This window comes from Balaenoptera physalus, assembly GCF_965194825.1.
Source record: "Balaenoptera physalus genome assembly, chromosome: 4".
NCBI lineage: Eukaryota > Metazoa > Chordata > Mammalia > Artiodactyla > Balaenopteridae > Balaenoptera > Balaenoptera physalus.
Window position 1 is genome coordinate 55,140,935 of NC_138891.1, and position 26,750 is coordinate 55,167,684.

Genomic DNA, 26,750 nt, shown 5'->3' on the forward strand with positions numbered 1-26,750 from the left:
ATTAAATTATGAAATTTTAAGCAATGTTGTTTTTAGAATCTCCATCTTTTTTCTATGTAATATTTCTTATTCATGACAGGTAAAAGATGTCGAATTAATAAAAGTTACTCTTTATCATATAAGGCATTACTTATGAAAATACCTCATTTTTAAAATTACAGAAAATGTTTTAAAAAAATCCAATAGAGTTTATCCTGAACAACCTATATTTTAATTCAGGATAGAGACACTTTGCCAGCATCTTATATTTTAGGTCAATTTAATAAAATATAATTTAGTGTCTATTGTTCTAAGCTTCCCATAATTATAGGGTGGAATAAATTTTTTCTTATGCATTCTTCAAGTAAATTTGTTGATGCAGTTCTTTTCCCAGGTAGTGATTTAAAACATTAATATGTTTATAGTTGTTTTTTATGCAGTACAATTATTTTAGTTTTATTTGACAATTCAAATTTTAGTTGGAAAGGAAAAAGCAGACAAATGCAAGATATATTTCTTCCATATACATAAGTTTAATAACAAATAGATTTAGCATTTTAACAATTTTTCTAAAAATATTTTTTCATTTAATAATTTCTCAAATATGTGAATCTTTAAATTTCAAAAAGACTATATTTATTAGAGTTGATTCATAGCAATCTTCTTCTAAAACAAATATACCAATTTTTAATAATGATTTTTTTAACTTGATATCAAGAAGTTTATTTTAAAAAATAGAATGGCATCCTGCCAAATCAGTCACATTCACATCCACAGCCTGGTGGAGGGAGAATAATTCTAGTGGACCAAGTTTCATAACTGCAGTGTATGTAAAACATTTATTTTTATCAGTAGTTGTTATTTTACATCGGGACACTTGCTGACCAAAAAACAATGCTCGTTGCAATGAAACCATCACCTTGAAATATCACCATATATAACTCAAACATTCCTGATAATTGGTTCTTAGCATGTAAAGTGCTTAAATCATAGAGTCAACTATTAGTTTAGTCATATGTTTTAAGTACTCTGTTTAATAGAAAATACATTTTAATTTCTCAGTATATTTGTTTACTGAATATCTGTAAGGATAATATTCTAGAGCTGTAAGTAGTATAGGCAGTGTTTTCCTTCTCTTGAATAAGAGCTTGCAAAAATATAAATGGTCTGGTTTAAATGGTTAGAAATTAATAACTTCTTTTTTTGGTCATAGAATATAATTGATTTGTAAAATTTAGTGTGAATAAGGTTCAAAGAATAGCAGAGTGTAAGTTTCTGTTTAACATCTATCTCATTTGTGGAGCAACAGGTGACCGCAGATTTGGGACAGTGAGACGGCAGTGGGTACTGCCAGCAACAGCCCAGTTCTAAGAATTTTGATGGTACCTGTCAGTGTGATGAGATTGCTCTATTTTGAAGGATGATCCTCCTCAGTGCCCTAGTTTTCCTATTAACCCGCTTACTCCCATACTGCTCACTTGCCCTTCTCTTGGACTAACTGCTGTGTCTTGTCCTATCTTTGATACAGAATCTTAAATGCTTTTAGTAGCAGCTCTTATCAGTACCACAGGAGGGGAGCACCTTAGAGAACTGAAGTACTGTTATATTTTTCCACCTTCCAGGATAAAAGCATGCTGTTTGGATAAGAGCTGAAAATGGTTCAAGGAAAGAGTCCTAGATAAAAATAGATAAATAAATGAAATAAAATGTGAATAAATCTTTTCAAATGGTTCATGAAACAATATGACATTATTTCATACATCTTTAAGAAGTGAAGGGTTTGAAGAGTACACACATGCCAGGTGGTCTAAGGCAAAAATCCTCTTGCTTGTGAAATAAACATTTGTAGACAGAAATCTTTTTTTTTTTAATATGATGTTTTGGGAACATAATGGGAACTCTTAAACCTAGTGTACATCTAACTTGGAATATATTAACATTTAATATAAAACGTCGCCATCTGTTCTCCTGTTCTTTACTGAATTCAGAAAAGACCAATAGTCCAACAACACAATGACCTATGTTTATAAGAAAGTATCACTTTTTGAGCAAAACATATAATATTAAGATTGATTTAAAAGGATATTTTAAGGCCAGAAATCTGAATTAAATAGAACCATAATTAATTTATTCTTAGCTGTCAACAGGTAGCTTAATGTAGTTTCTTACAACAGATTTAAACTTTTATTTTGGAATCAATTTCCACTGTTTAAAACACAGATTGGCAAACTATGGCCCACTTCTTGTTTTTGAAAATAAGTTTTATTCTAACATAACTATGCCCATTCATTTACTTAATGTCTATGGCTACTTTCATGATACAAATGAGTTGAGTAGTCATAACAGAGACCACATGTCCAACAAAAATACTTACTCTCTGGCCTCTACAGAAAGGTTTGCGACTCTCGTCTAAATCATAAAACCGCACCTATTGAAGCTTAAATTTATTATAGTCTAAAGAGAATAAGTATTGTAAAAGATTTATGTTCAATATTTTCTACTTAGAAAATTTTCAGATAAATCAGCAGTGTACCACAGTGAGGGGTTTTTTTAAATTAATTCATTCATTAATTAATTTTTGGCTGCATTGGGTCCTTGTTTCTGCTCGCAGGCTTTCTCTAGTTGCGGCGAGCAGGGGCTATTCTTCGTTGCGATGCGTGGGCTTCTCACTGCGGTGGCTTCTCTTGTTGCGGAGCACAGGCTCTAGGCACGGGGGCTTCACTAGTTGTGGCATGCGGTCTCAGTAGTTGTGCTTGCGGGCGGTAGAGCGTAGGCTCAGTAGTTGTGGTGCACAGGCTCTGTTGCTCCACGGCATGTGAGATCTTCCTGGAACAGGGATCGAACCCATGTTCCCTGCATTGGCAGGTGGATTCTTAAGCACTGTGCCACCAGGGAAGCCCCCCAAAGTGAGTTTTGTGGAATGCCTATGGGTATGTTTAAAAGAAAAAAAAAAAAAAGGGATCCTATAGTTGAACGGGATACTCTCTTTTCCCCTACTTGAGAATCTGTCAGATGATAAGGATCTGAGAAATCATTCAATAAATTAACCACTTTAACTTTTTAAATCTAATATTACCCAAATTTCTTTGACTTCCCCTTCTCCCCACTGTAAACCAGTTTTTAATATTTTTGAAGGACAATAGTGGTCTGCAGAAGAAAGTGCTAAAAATGCTATCCTAAAAAAATATGTACTTCTAAAATGTGAAAACATATAGGACAGAATAGCTCAACTGAATTTATAGAATCATAGATTGTAGATTTAAAAGAGCCATACAGTTTATTTAATCGAATTCCCAATCTTAGCAGATTACAGAAAAATAAAATTGATAATCCCAATATGCTAATCTTATTTTACTACATAAGAGATGGCTAATCATGACTACCTTCAAGTTAACAAAATGCACTTAATGAATTGTGTATGTATGTTGGCTTCACTCACTGTAGATGAAGCATCGTTATGCCATAAGTGCTGAAACAATTGTGGTTTTACATATTGCATTAAATCAGTTAGTGCTATAATTAATTTTAATAGGATGTTTATAAGTCCCTAACTAGATTACTTTATAACTAAGTACTGAATTCACCCTCTACATGTTTTGTTATTTTAGAGGTAATGTAAGTTTAATTATGCAGATCATCCAAGTAGATTTTTATTTTGCCTCTGGGTTATCACTTTCATTTTAATGGCTTGAATGCTTCTTATCACTATTTGTGAATGGGATTAATTAAATCTAGAATGATGCTTTTAATACTGTGTGATGGAATAAATTTAGTAAGAGGGTTGACATCCATGTGTTGGTCAAAATTATTATTGAATCTGTTAGACCCTGAGAAGTATAAACTCAGAAAGACAAAGTGTTCACTTCCTTTTAGCATTTTATTGTAAATGTAGTCCTTCTTTTATGGATTGTCAGTTGATTCTAAGATTTAAAAAAATAGTTTTCACATTCATTCTTCTATTAAACAAATCCTTGTTGAGAACTTACTATGTATCCTATTACAATATAAATTTCACAGAGCAGAAATCTTGATTTGTTTATGCTGTGTCCTTATTGCTTGGCATATAGTAGCTACTCAAAACTATGTATTGAATGAATGAATGGTTTTAAATACTGAAGATTCGGCAGCATAACATGAAACAGTCTCAGTACTCAAATTGCTTAAAGGCATTTGTAGCACCATGTAGAAAATACACAATAGAGATAAATATAGAGGCTATGAGTCACTTAGGAAGAGACTAACCCACTTTTTAGGAAAAGGGTCAGGGAAGGCTACCTTGCAACTACTAATTTACTTTCTGATTCTATGGATTTCTCTATTCTGGACATTTATAAATGGAATAGTGCAATACAATATAATGCATATATAAATAGAATAATATCAATACAATATGCTGTCTTTTGTGACTGGTTTCTCTCACTTAGTATAATATTCTCAAGGTTCATTGTTACATGTGGCAGCATGTATCAGTATTTTATTCCTTTTTATTGCCAAATAATTTCCCATTATGTGGACATCCCATATTTGGTTTATCCATTCATTAATTGGTAGACTTTTTTCCTGCTTTTTGGCTATTATGAATAATGCTAATATTAACATTTATGTACAAGTCTTTTTGTGTGTGGATACGTGCTTTGAATTCTCTTGGATGTATAACCAGGAGTGGAATTGCTAAATCATATGAAAACAATTTTATGTTTGAACTTTTTGAAGAACATTCAAACTGTTTTCCAAACTGTCTGCACAACTTTACATTGCCACCAGCAGTATACGATGATTCCAATTTCTCCAGATCAACACTTGTTATTATTGGTCTTTCTTATTATAGCCTTCTAAGATTATTATTTTTTAATGGAAAATGCTTTCAATTTGTGGAATTTTAAATACCAGCAGCCCTGGGAGAGGTATTTGTAAGAAGCTATGGTTAATTATGTATATATTATCTTCCTTTGGGGGTGGTTTCAGAAAATATGGACTTCTTTTTTTTTTTTTTTAATTAGAAGACTGTACATTTGACAGTAGCCTTTCACTATATGTAGCTCTCCAAAGATTTATATAACTGAGTTAAGGAATCACTATTACAAGTAAATCATCTTAGAATTAAAAGTTTTAACATTAATTTATTCAGAAGATCACATTCGAATTAATATTTCATATGTTTTGGATCAAATTTTATGTGCTATGAAATGTTTTATTTTTTATATGTATGCTCTGATTTATTCCATCAGTGTTCTCCCTAAGTAGATTGACCCCCTTTTAAAGGCAGCAGTTCTGTTTTATATGTTCCTGAGAGCTGTGAAGGGTCTGGGATTCTACCTTACTTTCCAGCTAACAAGTAAGCCTGCCACAGTTTCATGGATGCTGGCAGAAGACACAGGCCTTCTCAGTCAGAGACAAAGAACTCTATTACTTACCCCAATAGCAATAGCCAGAATATCAGCATTTTCCTTTGCCTCTTCCCCAGTCTCCAATTTGTTCAGGGTGACATGAAGAGGGGACAAGTGACATCAATCAGCACACACAATGCATTGTGTCACCCAAGAGGAACATTAAACTTGAGAGAAAGATACTGTTTCTGTTTTCCATGTCTGTTGACTATGTAAACATTCTAGAAATGATAGCCCAGAACAAAGGCAGTCAGTGCTTCTGCTTACAAGATATACATAAGCGTGAGACCCATGAAGAATTGACTTCCAAGAGTTCTTTTTAACTATAATGTAGCTCTCAAAATGTTTTGTACCTAGGAAGTTATAAGTTTGTTGACTTAATTTTGTTTTGCCCTGCAGCATATATCAAGAGATGAATTTGTGAAAGAAATATTTATTTTCTGTAAAACCTTCTGATTAGACCAAATGCTTCCCTTTTTATAACAGTAATGATTTTGTCGAGTTAAACTTTAACTTCTCTGCGATCATTGCCAAAAGAAAACTAGGTTATCTTTTGTAATGCATAAGAAATAATGTATGTGTGTAATAAGTAGATGTGCTACTTTAAGAGATTATCAACTGAAATAAGTAATACAAAATCAAACAAGTTAATTTTTAATTAATTGCAATAAACTGGAGTGCTTAACATGAAGCTCCTCTCAACTAAATCCATTCCTATCATTTAAAAAATGTATTTTATATTAATGTAAAAATACCAAGGGTAATAACCTGAAAGTAGTTGAGCTGGAGGAGTGAAGAGAAACCATCAACACCCTTGTTCAGACTCCCATAATTCACTTTGTGTTAACCACCTCCCCACTGAGGGAACCTATAATCCGTAGAGCGCTTATTTTCTTTCCCCTTTATTTATTTATTTTCCCTACAGACATTTATTATTTTAATGATACTTAGGTGCTGTAGAATAAATGTCTCTGTTTCAGACATATAGAAAATCCAATAATCTATCACTTTGATAAACCATTCCATTAGTAGGGAATAACTACAAATATTCTATATGCAAGTACTTTATATCATTCTGGAAATACACTCAAGAGGCAATGCTTTAAGGCTACACATTAAGGCTACCTTGGTTATTTAAATGTGTATAAGCAACAAGGGCACTTTTGCAAAAGGTAGTATAAATTAAACAGTATCTCCATCTTAGGAAAAGAAAAGCTATTCCAAGCCAACTACACATCCAAAATGGTATCTTACAATTTATTGCTATTATTCTAATGCAGGACAGATTATTGCTCACAACCGCACATTTCAGAACACCAAGAAATTTTCATATTTTTGTTACCTTTTAAGCAAGGTGACATCAGAATAAAAACTTTTAAAATTAAACTTTTCTTTTCTGTTAAAAGTGAAATTTATTACAATACAGTAAGTGCAAGTGTTATTAAAAATGCTTGTTAAAAATTATAAAGTGTCTATATAATTTTTCTAATATACATATTGGAAATAACAACTTTAACAGTTCTATGCATACATAGTACATTGAAAACATAAAATCATGCACAAGGCTAAAATATCACTTTGCACATTATCCTTTTAGGTATTACTCTTGTCTTCTGATCCCAGCATCATTACAGAATATGAAGGAGTTACAAACTTCAAGGTTTCAGTGTTTTCAATGTATGTCAGTTATCACACATTAACAATGCTTTAAAATCATTGCTTATATTCTACACGTGGTTCTAGTTCCCATATTTCCCTTTCTCGATAGGTCTTGGACAAAAAGTTGATCTAGAAAACCTATGATTACAGGACCCAGCATGACATGAATTCTCAATGACTCATTTAAAAGTGGCATAAAGTGTTATATATATATGTATATATATATATAATATTTTTTTGAAGTCCTACAGGGCATGAAAGACAATAAGTATATCACATGTAAATAAGATTAAGCAGCTCACCCTCTGCTTGCTTACTTGGCTCCACGTCTCTATAGGAAGGAGAAGCCGAGCCATGAAGAAGTTAGGACAAATGGGAACTGCTGGGAGTGTGTGTGTTTGGGGGGCTCGAGGGGCTGGTGAGGGTGTGTGGGGAGAAGCATAGGGAAGGAGCTGGGGAGAAATGTCAGACTATGAAGGGAAATTAAACAGCATTACTTATCTATTCTTCCCCATCCTGCTAAAGCAGGGGCCAGTTCCAGCCCAGCCTCCCTCCCCTGCCTCCCATTGGGAGATCTGTCCCCCCAGCACTGTGAAGGCAGCCACTGCCTTTCAGGCAATGTGAAGCCATAGCTGCTCCCTACTGAGAACACTTCACAAATTTGAGCAACAGGCTATAAATTATAGGTTTGGACATTTCACAAATACCAAGGATAGTCTGAAGTAGGCCTCAACATATGAGGGGCAGGGGAAACAGTTTTTACAAGCAGCTAATGCCCAGAGAGGCTAAGGGGTTCAGCCAAGGGGAAGGCAATGCTTCTTCCTTCATGACAGCACTTCTCAGACTTTAATGTGCATGCAATTCACTTGGGATCTCATCAAAATGTATTAGGTTGAGGATGGGGCCCCAGACTCTGCATTTGTAATAAGCTTCTATGGACCACGCTTCGAGATGCTAATGCTCTTGGTCTATGGACCACACTTGGAGAAGCAAGAGTCCGCAACATAAAGAGGGAGCCGCCTCTGTCTCTCTGGGCCACAGGTATTTCTTGGAAGTCCTGAGCAGAGCTGAGACAAGCCCAGTGCTATGTGCCCACTCTAGCACATCCCCGGGGAAAAGGTGGAGATGCAGCACACTGAGTGAGTAACTGTCTGCAAGATTGTGTTAACATATTTTCTGAGAGCACCGTGACTATATGAACAGCTAAACAAATAACATAATTCAGCTTGAGTAAATGGAGAGACCTACTGGCTGGGAATAAAACTAACCTTTTCCCCATGTAGTCCTCCTTAAAGTGAACATGATTACAAAGGTATAAAAAAACCGCATATGAAATTTCATAGTAAAAGGCCACATGTGCACACATATACATACAGTATGAATTCTAAGAAATTAAGTGCATTTTTTCAGAATAAAGCACGTGCTACCACTGCTCCCAGCTAAAATCATCTCCTCTTCCAAATACAAGGAAAAAAACCTTGAATTGTAAGGAAAGTCACTGCATTGTCTGCCAGCACCAGGCCACAGGCTCCCCATTTGATCACAGCCACACGAGCAAGAATAACAGGAAATCCAAAGGCAGAAACAGCAATTCCGGTAGTGAAAAAATAAGCCAGTTCCCGACAGGCACATATGTTGCTCGTTTGGCAATGAAATAGGGGATGGGAGAGATGACGTGGAATATCAGGACAAACAAGGGTCAGTAAACACCGTAATCCTCTAAGGCACATCCCAGCATAAGAAAAGTCAGTCCAGTAGCCCCAGTGAAGGATAATGCCACAAGAGTTTTAACGTCCGCCCTGTCTCCTAGGTGGGGCCGCGGCTGCTTCCGGCTTCTTGCCGTGGCCCCGCCCTTCTTTCCCCTTTAACTGAACTATTGTCCAACCTTGATTCCTCTCTCCCATACTTAGGTAATTTTTTGGTTACCTAAATGCAGACAGTCACTAATATCTCTTCTTATTTGTTTCATGTGGTTTAGTACATTGCCCTTAGTAATACTGTGCTACCTGTCTCGAGAATTCAACATATTACCTTTCTTTCAATAATTCTTTCATTCATAGTAATCTTTGAAAATCTTTATTCCACCAACTTTAAATATACTTTTGTTCTATGAGTTCTAACTGATATTTACCCATCTTATTCACTGTACATAAAATCAGTATATTTTTTAAAATTTCTATGTATCTATCAGACAAATCTTTTTCTTTCTCTTCTTCTCCCTCTCCTCCTCCTCTTTCTCCTTCTTCTCCTTCTTCTTATTATTTTTTAAAAATTTTTATTATTATTGAAGAAGAAAAGAGATAAATGAAGAAAAGAGAGAGGGGGATTTATCATGCCTTGTATTTATTGAACCACTTTGGGCTTTTTTGATCCATATATGCTTCTCTAAATGCTTACATATCACATATTTAAATATGTGTCTAGGATTTTTATGAAGCTTAATAGTGGTTTCATTAGAACAAAGTTTTCTGCATTTATTGGTTTTCTTATTTTGAAAATGAAAATATTTCTATATAGTTCTGAGTTTACTGTTATATCTCAAATGTTTCATTCTGCTTTAGAATTCAGTTAAAGACTTCTGATTTTAGCTTTAGACAAACATATTCTTCCTAGTGTCTTGTAGGAAATATTTTCTCTCTTCCCTGGAGCTAGCGTTTGATGTCACAGAGCATGCCCCTGACAAACAAGGCCTGTTCTTTGACCTGACCTCTATGGTCAGAATTGCCCTTCTTCCATCCTTCTATTTTCCAAAGGGTTAACTTTTAGTTTCCAGACTAAGACTTAATATATTCTAGAATTACATTCTCAAGTTAAAATAGGAAAGATTTATTCAGTTATTGTCTAGAAAAATGTAAAAAGGTGAGTATTCATTCATTTGCTTATACTACCCCTCACCCTGGACATTAGCAATGACATCTCCATCAAAAACAAAATAGATTCATTCAAGCAGGAAAAAAAAAAAGAAACTTCACTTGAGTCATTTAAGTGAAGATTTAAACGTTTCTTGTATCAATGAGATAATATTTCAATTCTCCATTTAACTTACAGAGGCAAAGGGGAAAAAAAGAGGGGTGAGGACTGTGGATGCAGTGTCTATTCCTTCTTGGATCTAAATATTGACTCTGCCAAGTGTGGTCTTTTCCAGGAATTAGATAATTAAAAAAGTAAAATAAAATTCCACTGAAACAAATCCAACCCAATATTATCTTTAATTCAATGTTAACATACCTTATATAGCCTGATAGTTTCAACTAACACACTATCTTTAATCCTAGTAATTTATATTTTTATAGTTTCTGTATCATGCCTAAAATGTTGCTTACTCTAATTAGCTTATGGTCAGCAGTATCTTTAATTAGAAATATTGGTAATCTGTCCCCCGCAGCATTTCATTTAGTGTGTTTCATTTTAGTGGTTCCAGGATGATTATCCTAATGAACAGAGTGATAAAAAGTACCATTAAGCAGAAATGAAATAGAATACCCATCAGGGCAAAAAGGGTTGTGGGGTTGTGTGTTAGTGAAAGAATGATCTGTACTTAGAATACAGTATTAAAACTGTCAATAAGTTGGCATTGAGTGTACCTTTGAAATTCTATCAGTAGCAAATATCTGATATTGTGATTTATTTCTAACAATTAGAGGTAGAGTGTAGGATGAAGGACACAGAGTTAAACTAAAAAATGGCCAATTCATTGAAAAACAGTACAAATAGCACCAATAATATTGTTGAAACTGACTAAAGTTGATATGAGTAATATAAAAATTTATGTGAGAAAATCACCAGCAGACTTGTGTGTCTATCATGAAATTCATTGTTAGGGATGGTGGGAGAAATCAGTCTTACGTTTATGCCTGCTATTCTTGCCAAGTGCATATATTAAAGTGAACGGTGTTTATTTGACATATTTATATTTTATTTAATGATGATGGTGTTTTCCTTAGAGATCTTTATTTTCTGAAACAGTTTTAAGAATTTCTTTTATAATTAAATGCAACAGATTTTTGTATTTCATGGCATTAACAGATGCATACCTACTGGAACTTCAAGTCTAGATTACATAACATCTAGCAATGTCTATGACTAAGTCTTACTTGGCATCAGAAAAACATCTTCCAACTTAGGTAGAAGATACATTTGAGGTTCTGTACATTTTTAGATATAAAGTCATGCATATTAGAAAAATATATCCAAAGGAAGGTGGCTAGCTACTGTCTCTAATATCAGGTAGATATGTGGAATGTTTGCACAAATAAATCAACTAGATTCTCAGTTCTCAATGTCTTCATCAAACTCTTGTTGATCACCCAGATATTGCATTGATTCTTGACTTTTGGGAGATTATGGTTTCCTTTCAAAATTTGCGTAAAATTATACGGAGTCCCTCTAGAAAAATGTACATGCACACAGATACATTCAGAAGGATGGTGGATCTCCTGGAGCCATTCACAGATCCCCTAGGGATTTCAGGGACCCAAGGTTAAACAGGGCATAAGTATAATATTAAACATCATTCAGCCTTTCTAACAAGGCTAGATATTCTCAAGTGTAAGTGTTAGTAATAATCTATTCTTTATAAAGTTGTGAGTATTCTGCAGGGTAAATCACACAAAGGGTTTGGTGTAGATGTTGGCACATAGTAAGAAGACAAAACATTGTAGATCTTTGGAAATAAAATTTAGTGGGATTATATTATTCTACTACATTTATTAGTTTTATTAGTCTACATTTATTAGTACTATTAGCTTTCTAAAAACTGGGGAATGTCTGCTTTTTAACACAAACTATACGTTCAGTATATTGGACAAATCTTCTAGAATTTTAATTTTATTCTTTTATTATCTTTTTCAACTGAAAGTACGGTCTTAGTTTATTTATTTATTTATTTATTTTTACTCTAAGATAACTAAATTTGAATGAGTTTCACATATTCAAAAGTGAAATAATCTTTGAATGCATAGTGATACTAAAATATAAATCTGTTGGGGACCATCAGAGGTTGCTAGATAACCAACCAACTTAAGAAATACTTAAGCATTTAACCTAACTTTCCTATAAAACATTGTGCCACAGGAACACTTTTTCTTTGAAGAAGTATTCTGGCTAATACATGAAGAAAGAATGATAGAATTAAAATATTATGATTTTGTAATCCCCCAATGAGATAATGAATCTAGGCACTAAGCAACAGTGGACCTTAATAAGAAAAAGTGGGAGGAGAAGTGGGATAGAGAGAAGCAGACATTATGTGCCTCATGATGGAATTCTACATCTGTGAAGTGTACTTGTAAAAACTCTGAATCTAACCCAATCAGGACTCTGGATTTAACTATCAGGTTACAGGGCGCACAGAAGCAAGTATTTTAAATGATACCATGAGGATGGAAGCAGCAAGATCCATACTGTGAAAAGCTCTACAAAACAAATGACCAGATTCTTTAAAAATAAATCATAGGGGGCTTCCCTGGTGGCGCAGTGGTTGAGAATCTGCCTGCCAATGCAGGGGACACGGGTTCGAGCCCTGGTCTGGGAAGATCCCACATGCCGCGGAGCAACTGGGCCCGTGAGCCACAACTACTGAGCCTGAGCGTCTGGAGCCTCTGCTCCGCAACAAGAGAGGCCGCGATAGTGAGAGGCCCGCGCACCGCGATGAAGAGTGGCCCCCACTCGCCGCAACTGGAGAAAGCCCTCACACAGAAATGAAGACCCAACACAGCCAAAAATAAAAATAATAAATAAATAATAAATAAAAAAATTTAAAAAAATAAAATAAAATAAAATAAATAAATCATAGGGAATTAAGAGAGGGAGGGCTACCTATAAGATGAAAAAGACAAATGATCTATCAGCCCAATGCAATGTGTGGGCCTAACTGGACTCCATGATTCTGACTGAATCAAAATAACAGTTAAGAAAAAAACAAATGATATTAGGGATTATCTTAAATTTTTCATAGTGGTATAATAGTATTGCAGATATAATATAGAAAAAGTCTTTCTATTTAATGATACATACCATGAAATATTTAAACTGAAGTAAAAGAATAGGTGGGATTTACTTCAAAATAATCCTGTTAGGTGGGGTGTAGATGAAAAACAGAACACCTCCAAACTTGTGAGTTTTTAAAGCTGGGAGATGGCTGCCTGCAGTTTTATTGTCCTGTTCTTTTTACCTGTTTATACATTGACATTTTCCACAGTAAAATTTTTATAAGAATGAAATATCACAAAGTTTCACACCTGTCATAGGGTCAGTAAAGTTTTCTATGGCATATTGAAGCTACATGTTCATATCTATTAAGATCCATTTACAAGGTATGATATAGATATGGAATTGTATTACTTTGTGAATGATTACCAAAGCTGGTTTAGTCACTATATTTTTTTAATTCAGAAGATTATGATAACCTGTTTTATGGAGGAGTTGCTTATGTATCTTTTTTTGCCATTTAATATTATATAAATAATCATAAGGAATTCTCTATTAAAAGAAATTATAGTAAATACATCTACATAATAGATAATAACCTATATATTTGCATTATAGATATAAACTATCTTATATATTTTATGGCTGAAGTCAGAGATGAATACAGAATATAAATATGTGTATGATTTCAAAAAGGAATCTAGTATTGAGGATTTATTTACATTTTAAGGTAGATAAAGCAAGAATCAAATTTACTAGCAAATTGAGGTAATTTGAGTGACATTTATCAGTAACATCTTTTTTTCCTTTTTGTGTTTTCTTTTTCTTATGCTTTTAAATAAAAGTTGATTTGGGGAGGCCTTCATTTATAGTAATGTGATCTATTTGTACACATCAACGTTTTCTCTTAATACACTCAAAAGTAGATTATGAAATAGGAGCTTAGAGCTTGACAGATTCATCAGATTAGTGAATGGTCATTCAGTGACCACAGTCAAAATGTCCTCCTGGTTATGAAGATATGTGACTTGGTGTGACACTAGATTCTGTTCTTGGCCATGGTCTGTTCAACATGACCCAGATGAAGCCTGAGAGGCTCATTTTTTTTCCTTTTACATAATGAGAAAAAGGAACACTGCATTTCCTGCTTATGTTTAATTTCCTATGGAAAATAAACCTGATGATAACAATGATGTTTCATTGTACAAACGAATTGGGAGGGATAATGATTTAGCAGTGGGAGTATGAATAATTCCTATTAATCGGCAATGCATGATTTAAAACTTTATTTTTGTACAAAGTGTAAGGCTGAAGGATACATCTCCACTCACACTTTTGTTAATGGAAGAACCAAAGAAACAAAACCTAATTCATAATGATGCAGTTAAATTAATCAAGGAAACAAAGCATCTTCCCAGATGGAAGGTACTCTTCAAATTTTCTAATATAACATTCCAGGACGACTGCTCAAATGAATACAAAATCAATGTCTTCAGTAAAATTAGGAGAGTTGAGGACACCAACAAAGGCCTTTTTCCAACTCACATTCAAAACATAAAATTATCATTATAGTAACTAAAAGAATACAAAGAATAGGAATATTTGCCATTTATAGTATAAAGAAGAATGCAGTTGGTGATCTCATGGAGAGAATTCCTTCTCCAGAGACAAGCTCTCAGAGAGCATAAATACAGCCACAGTGCACTCAGGCAGGAGAGGAAAAAAATGACTGAACATTGCTCAGCTACTACCAAAATACATAGGTGCTGAGGAGGAAGAAATTTTTTCTCTTCTTTTATAAGTCCTTCTAGCTTGTCTAAGAATTAAATTGATATGAGACAGATTAACAGGAGAAAATCAAACAGTTGATAATAGCATGTATACATGGGAGATGCAGGAAAAGTGAGTAAATCGATAAAATGGCCAAAATCCTCACCTTAAATACCATTTTCAGCTAAAGACAAAAGAAGATGGTGGGGGTAGTGGTTTAGAACTTCAGAGAGGGGAGGAAGGCAATTCACATGGAGACAGAAACACAAATATTTGGCAAACAAATGTTCGCTGGGCCCTGCGTAGACACTGGGACACAGAGTGGACCCTGATCTGTAGGCCCTGCCAAGTTTCCCCCACCACTCCTAGCCCTGATGACTTGCAAATACCTCTGGTGAGAGCTCTATTCCAGGAACAAGCCCTTTATCTAAATTTTCTCAGGCAATTAAGGGGAGGTAACAAGAAAAACTTCCCGAGTCTTCTGTTTCTTAAAAATAATCACCCTAAATTAATCCTTATGCCAAAGAGGTATATTTTGGGGTGACAAATTTTGCTTCCCTACATAAGCAAAGAGTAAGAATATCTGATTAATTAAAAGGGCCTTGAGGCAAGAAGCAGCCAAGACAATATGAACCACACAGTAAAATTCTGACAGAACCAGAATTATTACCATAGTCATAGTGGTAAAAATTATTGCCAGTTGATTATTGAGAAAGAACTGGAGAGTATTAATTAGTAGAATTCACTGCTTTTATAGTTCACTACATGTAAATAAGCAGAAATGAGAGATTTGCTGCTTAAGCTACACAGCAATAGATAACTAATATATATACAAAGGCAGAGTCATTTTCTGAACTGTCTGTTTATTCCTCATAGAACTTAATACAGGGCCTTGTATGTGGCAACCACGTAATCCCATGCTTACCACAGTACCTGGATCATACTACATACTCAATAAATATTTCTCAGATTAATTGTATGAATAATAACAATAAAAAATCTACTGAATACTAACAATGTACCAAGCATCTTTAAATGTTTCACATATATTTACCCTTTTAATAATCACAACAGCCCTGTGAGGTAAGTTCAGTCATCATCCTCATTTTATAAATGAGGAAATTGCAGTCTAGAGAGGTTAAGAAACTTGCTCAAGATGGCATGGCTTCTAAGTGGTAAAGTCTGTAATTGAACCCAGGTAGTCTGACTCCAGAATACACTGCTTTTGGCTACTACATGTTGCTGCTTCTAATGAATCAATGAATATTTGCTCAGTGAAAGAATGCATCACCTGATCATATATATTGACCTGAAATAAATTGACTGCCAGATATTTCTCCAGCAAAAATGAGTTTGTTCAAGATCAACAGAGAATTGCACTTCAGAGTCTGCAACCATGGTGAGCCACGTGCAAGTCCCTTCATGGCAAGGGAAGGAGAACACTTTTATAGGGAGGAAAAGGAAGTTGGGAGGTATAGTAAAAAAAAAAAAAAAAAAGGAGTCCTGGCTTTCCATTGGCTGAGTCCTTGCCAGGAAAGAAGAGGAGTCTTTCTTCTTCCTGTTGGGCTCTGCTGTCATCATATGGCATGAGAGCTCCCTTTTTCCTGACTCCTGACTCTCTTTAATTGAGGTTGCTGCTGCTGCTGCTGCTGCTGATTTTTTTACATTTCCCCCTTTTGTTTGAGAACTTTCTCTGATAGCGTCACTCATCAAAAGTCAGGTTTTTTCGTTTCAGTGGCTTTTTGTCCCTTGATGTCAGGGAAGGACCTTTCCTGGGTGTAGTGTCTCATGTTGGAGGGAAAGTAAACAGATTAGAAACCTACTAAGATGATATTCAAGTAATGAGGAGGGGTAGGAGGGAGAACTTTCAGGCACTTTTAATCTAAAGTCCTATATGTTATCAACATTATGGACATTGGAGTTCATCTGAAGCGTTATATCATTATCAAAGTTTTGGTGACAAACTTCTAACAGGCCTCGTCTCAATATCTTAGGAAAGCTGTCTTATCAGATGTCATCTGTTTCAGTTGCAGGAAATCTTTATTTTCAGGTCACCAGATGAAGTGAAGTTCCAGTCAGGATTTGGTGTTTCTTTAGGTTTATCATGCGAATCCAACAGTCTGTTCTTTGGAGTTTGGCAGTACAAAGGTCGGTTAGCAGTACCCGATATGGGACTGTCCAGCAAGGTTGTAGAGGGTTCTTCTGTAGATAACTTTTCCAGTAGATGAAATTTTCAGGTTGCAAGGTGTGATGCTTAAGGTTTTCATCTCACAAGTGCTTGCTGTGAAAAGATCGCTTTACCAAAACATAGTTATTTTTAATAGAGCAATTAGGCCTTTGCAGTATTGGAGTATATTTCCTCTTATCAGCTGTGGGCCAAAAGAAGCAAGATCCAAATGCATTGGGCATCCTGTGACTGTCTCAAAGGGTGAGAGTTTACAAGTTCCAAAAGTGGTGAATCTTAGATTTAGAAAGACCAATGGCAGTGCTTTTGCCCAAGGTATTTCGAGGGTTTCTACAGATTGAGCTGAGTCTTACTAATGCTGTTAGTACATTCTACTAAATCAGCAAAAGTGTTGTAAACTGACCAAACAGCACAGACTTGTCAAAACACCTGGTCAGTAAAATGGGTTCCTTAATCACTATGAAGTTTGAGAGGAGGTCTTTCCAAAAAGATTTTTGCCAAAGAAGAGGCAGTAGACTATTTCATTCTAGTGTGAAAACATACCAGACCATTGCTAAAACATATTTATATCCATAAGACAGAGGAAGTTCTGTGAAATTCATTACCCAGGTCTCTAATGGTCCATTAGGCAGTTTAAAATATTTGGTAGCAGTATCAACAGGCTTCCTGAGGTTGTACTTCAGACAAGTGGGACAAATGAAGTAGGCATTTTTTGTGGCCTTGCGAATGTTTTCCTACTAATATTGATTCATGAATTCTGTTGTCTTGTCAGGAGATCAATGGTTTAATGAATGTAGAGTGGTGAGGAGTGGGAATTTTATAGTCTCCGGTAGGACTAGGTTATTATTGGTTCAAACCAGAGCTTTCTCTTTTTATCAAACCAACAACTGTCAAATTTCCAATATTGATTTTTCCTTTCCTAAGTCCAATTCTGAGTTTTCTCTAGCCAATTTTTCTAAGTTATCATTTGGGGAAATATCCCTTTGGACCATGACAGAGGTTTGGCTGCTATTGGTCCCTTTAACAACAGCATTCCTTGTGGAAATGTCAGCAAGGTGATTTCCTTTAGCTTCTGGTGAGTCAAGTTTAGAATGCCTGGGAATCTTAATTATAGCTAAAGCAGCAGGTAAAGTATTTCATCCAATAATTCCTGAACATAGAAGCCATTTTAAATGTTATTTCTACTGGAAATAAGGAAGCCACATTGCTTCCATGACATCCACAAATCATGAACTACTTCAAAAGCATACCTACTGGGCTTCCCTGGTGGCACAGTGGTTGAGAATCTGCCTGCCAATGCAGGGGACACGGGTTCGAGCCCTGGTCTGGGAAGATCCCACGTGCCGCGGAGCGACTAAGCCCGTGAGCCACAACCACTGAGCCTGTGCGTCTGGAGCCTGTGCTCCGCAACAAGAGAGGCCGCGATAGTGAGAGGCCCGCGCACCGCGATGAAGAGTGGCCCCCACTTGCCACAACTAGAGAAAGCCCTCACACGGAAACGAAGACCCAACACAGCCATAAATAAATAAATAAAAATTAAAAAAAAAAAAAGCATACCTACTATCAGTATAAATATTAGCAGTTTTGCCCTTGGCTAAAGTACAAGGCCATGTAAGAGCATATAACTCAGCCTGTTGGGCTGCAGTAGCCTTAGGTAAAGGTGCTGCCTCAATAACATAAAAAGGAGTTGTAATAGTATACCCAGCACAATATTTGCCACTGTCAACTTTTAAATAAGAATGATCAGTGAACCATGAGAAGTCAGCATTACCCAAAGAAATTTCCTGTAGGTCATCATGAGGAGTCAGGAGGTGATCTGTCAGTGTTAAACAGTCCTGAGGGACTTTGTTCATAATGCAGTGGAGGAGAGTAGTAGGATTAAGGTTACTACAGTGTAAAAGAGTTATATGAGGAGCAGTTAACAGAAGGACTTACTAGGAGGTGAGATGGCTGGCTGATAAATATTGAATGTGATGAGAATTCAGGAGGGCTTCTACCGTGTGAGGTATAAAAATGATCGAAGGGGATCACACAATGATTTTCTCAGTGGCCTTAACAAAAAAAACAGTGGCTGTAATGGCTTTAAGGCAAGAGGGTATCCTCATTCCACAGAGTGCATTTGTTGGCTATAATACCCTATGGGTTGATGTTGGTCCCCATGTTTTTGGGTAGCAGCCCAAGGGCATTCCCTTCCTTTTCATATACAAACAAGAAAAAAGTGAATCTAATAATTAGGATGCCCAGGGGCAGGTGGGTTCTTCACACTTTCATTTAACGCCTCCTTGGCTATGTCATTTGGTACTTCCCATTGAATTGGGTTGGTTGTTGGTTATTTAGTAAAACATACAGAGGTTTGGCTATAAAAGAGAAATTGGAATTCAGTTTTGGCAGTAACCAACTAACCTGAGAAAACCTCACAGTCGGTGCTTAGTTTTGGGAAACATAGGACACGAAGTCTATCTGGATCTAGATGTAGCCCTTGTTTTGATATCAGGTGCCCTAAATATTAAATCTGGGATTGGGAAAACTGCAATTTTTCTTTGGGGACCTTATGTCCCTTTAAGGCTAAAAGCTTTAGCAAGTGGATTCTGTCTTCCTGTGAGGAGGCTTGAGAAGGAGATCAAAGAAGCAAATCATCCACATATTGCAACAAACTAGACCCTCTAAGGAAACGTCATATCATCCAGATCAGCCTTCAGGATTTATAAGAAATTACAAGGATTCTCAGTAAAACTCTACAGCATTACTGTCCAGGTAAATTGTGTTTCTTCCCAAGTGAAGGCAAAAAGGTATTGGCTACCTTCATCAACTGGAATACAAAAGAATGTGCTGCATAATACAGTTACAGTAAAGAATTTACTTCTGGTGGGAATAGATGTTAGTAACTAGTAATGTATGAGGGTTAGGGACAGCAAGGTGTCAGGGATAACAATGTTTTTTATTGCTCAGAGGTGGTAGACGAACCTTCACTCTCAGCCCTTAGGTTTTCTCACTGGTAAAATGTGAGTGTTACAGGTGATAGTACAAAGGATTATGAGGCCTTAAGCCTTGTAATCTTCTACTGTGGGCTTAATGCCTTGAAGGACTCCTTTACTTATAGGATATTAATTAATTATCATAAGAGATTTTAAGGGGTCTGTATGAATCTTGATGGGAGGTACACTGTGAATTTTGCCAACATCATTTGGAGATTTTACCCATAAGGAAGGCGGTAACTGATTCAATAGGGACAAATAATCAGTGTTTTGAGAATCATTTCTAGTTCTGTCAGAGATGGAACAACTAAAAGTTGTCAGAGGATTATTTAATTCATCTGGCTGGTTACATTGATGACTACTCTCAAATTCTAGAATTATTTCCCCCTGTTGGGAGAAAGAAATTCTGGCATGATACTTTTTTAAGAAGTCTGGCCTAATACATGTATGGGGCAGAGGAACAAAGGAGAAAACGGTGCTTATCTCTCAAAGGGCCTAAACAAAATGCAGTAGGTTCAGAGGCAGACACCTCTTGAGGTTCATTAGAGATCCCCACTATTTGACCTGCTTTAGTACTCTGAGGCAGGGGCTGTTTTATAGTAGTGGAGTTGAGTATTGAGAGGATGGCTCCAGCGTCAATTAGGACTGGCAGAGATTCATCCCCAATTTGGAGAAATGTTTCTCTAAACTGATTAGGAGGAAGGATTAGGAAGAGTCCCTGTAGTTCCTCAGAGCTCTGTCATTAAGAATTGGGAGAACATTGGAAAGGCTCGTTAGAAGGCCAAAGGCACGTAGCGCTTGAGTTTGTAATAATCATATCTCCAAAGTCCTGTTTATTTGTAATAATAACAGAAACTAGGAGGATTTTGGTTTTGTTTAGGTGCCTTTGTTTGTTACAGTTGATGTTTAAGAATTTTGGTGGTCTTCCTTGAGGGTGACTTGTCTAGAGTATAAGAAAGCTGGTTTACCAGATTAACTAAATCTGGAGTGGACATAGTTTCCCATTCCATTCTGGCCCTTTTTACTTGAAGGGAAAGATCTCAGTTCAGCCTATTAATAAGCATAGAGTTAAAAGCTACACTGCTGTGATCTACACCTGAAGGAGGATCAGAATTTTATTTAATTTATTTATTTATATTTTGATTCAACACATATTTATTGAGTGCTTAAATGCACCAGGCATGAATATTTACTGGGCACCTACCGTGTACCAAGGTCTGTCTAGGCCCTGGGAATGAAGTGTTGAGCAAACAGACACAGGCCCAGCTGTCCTGGGGGTGATTCCAGGAAAGGGATTTAGAACAAAAATGCATAAATAAATAACTGAACAGCTTCAATTTAAACAGTGATAAGTGCAGTGAGGAAAACACAACAAGTGATGGCGGTGGTGTCTTCTGACAGCCCCTGTTGGGGTCCTCTGCCTTCAGGAACTTCCCTCCCCTGCCCCTTCTGGTCTGGGGGTGGTCACGGCCCCCTCTCTTGCCAGGCCCCAGGTGCTGCACTACCCACCCCTAGTGGCATCCAGAATTTTATCTTAAAATCTTAAATTGATTGTTATAGTCATAAACAGATTAATAAGATTTTGGTGTGCAAGAATGAATTTTGTTCCAGTCAACAGGCTTTGGAAAAGCCCTAGGACTTGCTCAATGAAGTCACCTAGTGCTTACTTGAGCCTGCTTATACGAGAGTTAGCAGTTCATCCCAACAGTTGTAATTCTAGAGACCTTTCAGGATTTTCCCAATTAGTCATATTCATTCACTGCTAAGCCTGGCCTTTACCAATAGGCATATGAACTAGCTGATATAAGTCAGAGAAACCAGTTTGATAAATTTGAATGAATATATTAAATTCCTCAGCAAGTTTATGAGGATCTTCAGTTACTTTAGGAAAATCTTTGACAATGGGTGGCAGTTCAGCTTTAGTCCAGGGAAAATAAGAAATTAGGGTTTTAGCCTCTGGATCCTCAGAAGGCTTAATTTTAAAGAGACAGGTTCTGGCAATTTCAAAGGAAAAGGGAGTGGGTAGGGAACAGCGGAGGTTGGTGACAGAATTTGTATTGGGGAATTGAGGATATAGAGGAGGTGTAGAAGGGAAGGATGAAGGTAGAACCAGAGGTAGAGTCTGGCCATGAGGAGCCGAGAGAGAGAGAGAGAATGGTGCCAAAGGAAGAGCCTGAGACAAAGAAGCTGAGGAAGAGGATCCTGAGGCTTTGGGAGCCATTTTATCTTGTTTTGACTCAGTTAATCTTAAAATGTATTTTTGGATGAGAGGTCACTTTAGATTCCTGATAATGTTGGAGATCCTCAAAATATTGGGTTGGCCAAAAAGTTCATTCAGTTTTAAGTAAAAATAAAAGACATTTTTCATTTTCACCAAGAACTTTATTGAACAACGTATTCATTAACTAAACGAACATTTTGGCCAACCCAATACAAATTGAAATAAGTATTCCACATAATTCGGAAAAACTTTGAGGTGTTATTGTCCAGTTTGATTTCAAGAAAACTGAATTTGGGGATTTCAAAGTTTCCTCATAATGGTCCTTGGTATTCTAAATTGCCTTTGGTCAGGTTGGCCCATTGAACTGGAAATGCACATGAGGAAGGATCATAGTCTTTAAACATAAAATCGACCAGGGTCCTTGTAATGGGGGCTCCCTCAAAGTATTTAAATAACTGGGATCTCACTTCCTGGAATTTTTTCTCTAGAGTAAAAGAACAATTTTCAAACAGCTGACAGCTCAAACAACTCAGTTCAAACAGCTTGTAAGCTATACCAGCCAATTCTAAGGAAACAGCTTGGTCTTGGAGGATCCAGGCTGATGGCTTTTCAGGGAGTTTCCAGGGAATACCCTATTCCAGAGGAATGCACGGAAGGCTGGAAAATGAGCACAGTTTCAGTGAAGCAGCCCTTGTTTCTGAAGAAATGGGCTGAATGTGTTTTCAGCCAGCTTTCACTGAATCAGTCTTATCTCAAAATCAGACCAAAGTGCCAAATTAGTACTTGCATAGAGAACAAGGACTTAACCAGAAATGCAGAAGCTTAAAATAGACCCCAGGTAAAACCTGGACAGCTTCACCTGCAAAGAGGGCAGGAGCTTGGATCCAGAAAAAAGACATACCTTCAAACTCCAGGATCAGCAAGAAAAGCAGCAAGGACAGTGGGCTCAATTGTGGGTACCACACCTGTTTACGCACCAATGCTGGAGCCTTTGGGAGTCCCTTCTGGCCCCTGTATCTGCCACCACAGTGTTGAACTGAAATAAATAGACTGCTAGATATTTCTCCAGCAAAGGTGGCTTTAATCTGGAATCAACAGAGAATTGTAGTTTGGGGTCTGCAACCATGGTGAGCCACATGAAAGTCCCCCCACGGCAAGGGAAGAGTCTTTTATAGAGATGAAAAGGAAATTGGCAGGGCTGTAGTAAACAAAGAGTCCAGGGCTTTTCATTGACTGAGTCCTTGCCAGGAATGAAGAAAGTTCTTTCTTCTTCCTGTTGGGCACGGCTACTGTTGCCAGGCATGAAAACTTCTCTTTCTGGTCTCCTGAATCTATTTAATTGAAGTTTCTGTTTAATAATTTTTTATATGTATAACACTTAGACTTACATATATAATGTTAAATTTTAGTGTTCTTTATTTCCCCTTGATAGCCAATACTATTTAGGAATACTAAAGTTGTGGTCTCCAAACTACTTTTATGAACACACCATTTGTTTAAAAATATTTGACCAAGTATCCTCAACATATGTATATTTATTTATGTAAATAAATAAAATAGTACATACTATTAAATTAATAATATACCAGTACTACTATATTAACATATTATGTAAAAACAAAGTCTGTCTATCTATCTACCTACCTACCTACCTAGATCTATTTTTTTTCTACCCAGAGCTCAGTGGATTATCTTGTACAGCCACTGAATTGCATTTACCTTTGGAGACTACTACTTTATAGGATGTAATAACATTTTTTAAAAGAGCTAACATAGAGAACTTTGTTCTCTCACATTTGCCCTCATACACAAAGAAACCAAGATACATCAAGTAATTTAAAATAAGGAAAAGTATTCTCAATTCAGAAGACAAGCCTTATATTCTCATGAGATAAGAATTCTGGAAATATGCATTTCTAGACCCTTCCCCCTTTCTTGCTTTCTCTCCCCAAAGAACACCTATACCTTTTCAAGTAAAATATGTACTCTTTGATGTAATTCTTGAAAGCATGAAAATGAAATTTATTTCCCTAATGATTTTCTCTATTCTACTTGTCTAACATTGATTTTTTTCTTCCCTTTTCTGTTTGTAATGCAGCATAAACCAATAGGGTTTCCTATTGTTTCTTTCCTAAAACTGTGCACCTGCACTGTCGATCATGCCAAGAGCTAGCACAGCTTTGGGATGAGAACTGATAGCATGCTATGAAAATAGACAAGACAGCTTAAAAGATTGATTCTAAATTATAGAGCTGCTTAGTGATCTGCAACCACCCAAATTCTTCCAGCTTGATAGCTGGTTAGTGAGCACAGGACAAACCACAAGCTTGCCTTCATGACCTAAATGAGGGCAATTTGCACAGTCTGTGGTGTAGTTACTTCAGAAAGGACTACAAATCAAAATCTTTCCAACTAAAGGATTGAAGTAGTTCTGTTTCCAAGTCTCTCCATCTTTAAAATGGGACTAAGGACATCTGTAGTCTTAGATTTGTTCCAATGATAATGTCAAACAAATTAGCATATTTGGAAGCTTTATTAATGGTCAATGAATATGCAAAAACAAAGTATTATCTTAATTATTATGATTATTCTTAGAGTAATACTAGTTTAAATTTTACTGCTACAGATTTTTCTTTTTATCAATTTTTTTTTAAATAAAATTTTCATTTCACAAGAGGTTCGAAAGAATATCACAAAAATGCACACCATTTACTTAGATTCACCAGTTGTTAACATTTTGTCCCATTTATTTAATCATTTTATGCTCACTCTGTACACTCTCTCAAGCACACTTTCTCTCTAAATTATTTGAGAGTTAATTGTCTTATAATCTGACAGGAAGTTGCCGACTTCAGTCTTTTATCCTACATATTTCATGGTGTTTTTCCTAAGACAAGGACATTCTTTTATACAACTACAGTTTGATGATCAAATCAGTAAATTTTAATATTGATATAATACTCTTCTTCAACCCACTGGCCATCCTGACATTTTGACAGTTATCCTAAAAATATCCTTTATAGCTGTCTCTCCATTCCAACCACTCTTTTGGAGAGAAGTGTCAGCCTTTTTAAAATGTTGTTTGTTTTTCATGACCTTAACATTTTTTTAGAGCACAAGCTCATTCTTCTATAGACTATCTCTCAATTTGTCTGTCTGTACTGAGTCTTAATTTACATATCTGCAGGGAAATTCTACCCTAATAAAGGGTAGAATTTTCAAGCTCATTTTGAAGATACCCAAGAATTAGATAGCCAATATGCTCTTTGCTATTTTGAGGTAAAGGAAAAGTAATGCATATCACTTTGGATTTTTAACAAATCCATTTCACTTTGGTTCTTTTTGAAAGCTGTTAGGATTTTTACAAAAACAAGAAACAAAACACACACACACACACACAAAACAAAACAAAACAAAAAAGATAAGCTGGGATACTGACTTAGATCCACTGTGTTTTACACAATATATTAAGAAACAGAGACTAGATTTGTGCACAAGTCTATAAACTGGTAGTTATATTAGCTAATGTTTTCTGTAGCCTTATGACCTAGATTGTACTGTACTCATCTTTTTTATCAAGACCTGAAGAGATGTTCATTCCCACAAAATGCTATACTGTAGATAAGTGCAGCCGGATTTCTCAAGAGCTCTCCTTTAGCAAATTAAAATAGAGTAATGGAAAGAGAGGGCAATACATTAAGGATGTGGTCCTTTAGGGATACCTAGATCCAAACAATGGCCTTGAGTCTCTAGAAGACTGCTCCATTATTGTGAGTTAAAAATTCAAGATGACCACATGCCTGGTATGTATTTTCAGCAAAGATCAAGGAAGAACTTCAAATGCCACTTTCATTTACTGTTGTTAAGTATAAATTACTTAACATGTTATTACTTAAAATGATATCTGTGCAATCTTTGGTTACACAAGATAACAATCACAGCTAAACCCACTTATAAAAAAGACCATTGTTTCCAAATATTATAAGTTGCTACAATAATAACACCTGCCAGTCTCACTGAACTTCTCTGTATTATATTTTATGGGCAATGAAATGGCAGTATGAACCAATCCTTGACCTCTGACTCCTAAAAAATATATGAACTGTTTCTGTTCTAGTTCCTTTGTTACTTTTCATATTACCAAGCATTGGAACAAACAAAGCATGGTGTTCATTTTCACCTGCCAAAACAAGCTAAAATCAATCTTGCTGTTTTCAATAAACAACTCACTGTGGGTAGATGGGTACATTTTATTTGCTGATGAATAGCAATGGAATCTTGCTATTAAATCATAAAATAAAACCCATATATGTGACAAATATCTTTTCTTTCATGACCATCTTCCTAGGTAATCATATATAATATGAAAGATGAATATTTTTTAGAAAGATGAATATGTCTCATGACCTTATGCATACAGGGTAAAACACAGTGATGTTGTAAGTCATGATCTTCATTCAATTTAGTTTATTTTCAGTAAAGTGTTAGAAAATACCCTCAAGTCTGGACCACCATGCAGTGCAGGTTTGATCTATTGGTTAATCAAAGTCACTCTCCTTGGTCATTTATCCAGTCAGCAAAATCTTCTCTGTTACCTACACTGTATAAGATATGACCCAATGCACTAAAAAATAAAGATGGATTAA

The 26,750-nt window shown here is 35.9% G+C and overlaps 1 protein-coding gene and 1 pseudogene across 6 annotated transcripts in view; one reads left to right on the plus strand and one right to left on the minus strand.

The window, feature by feature from the left end:
* Nucleotides 1–26,750, plus strand: part of NAALADL2 (N-acetylated alpha-linked acidic dipeptidase like 2) — a 1,434,969-nt gene that overhangs the window by 932,843 nt on the left and 475,376 nt on the right. The gene's annotated exons all lie outside the window — the stretch shown is intronic.
* On the minus strand, nt 5,877–12,476 carry LOC309659368 (leptin receptor gene-related protein pseudogene; annotated as a pseudogene). Its single transcript has one exon. The product of its transcript is annotated as a leptin receptor gene-related protein pseudogene (transcript).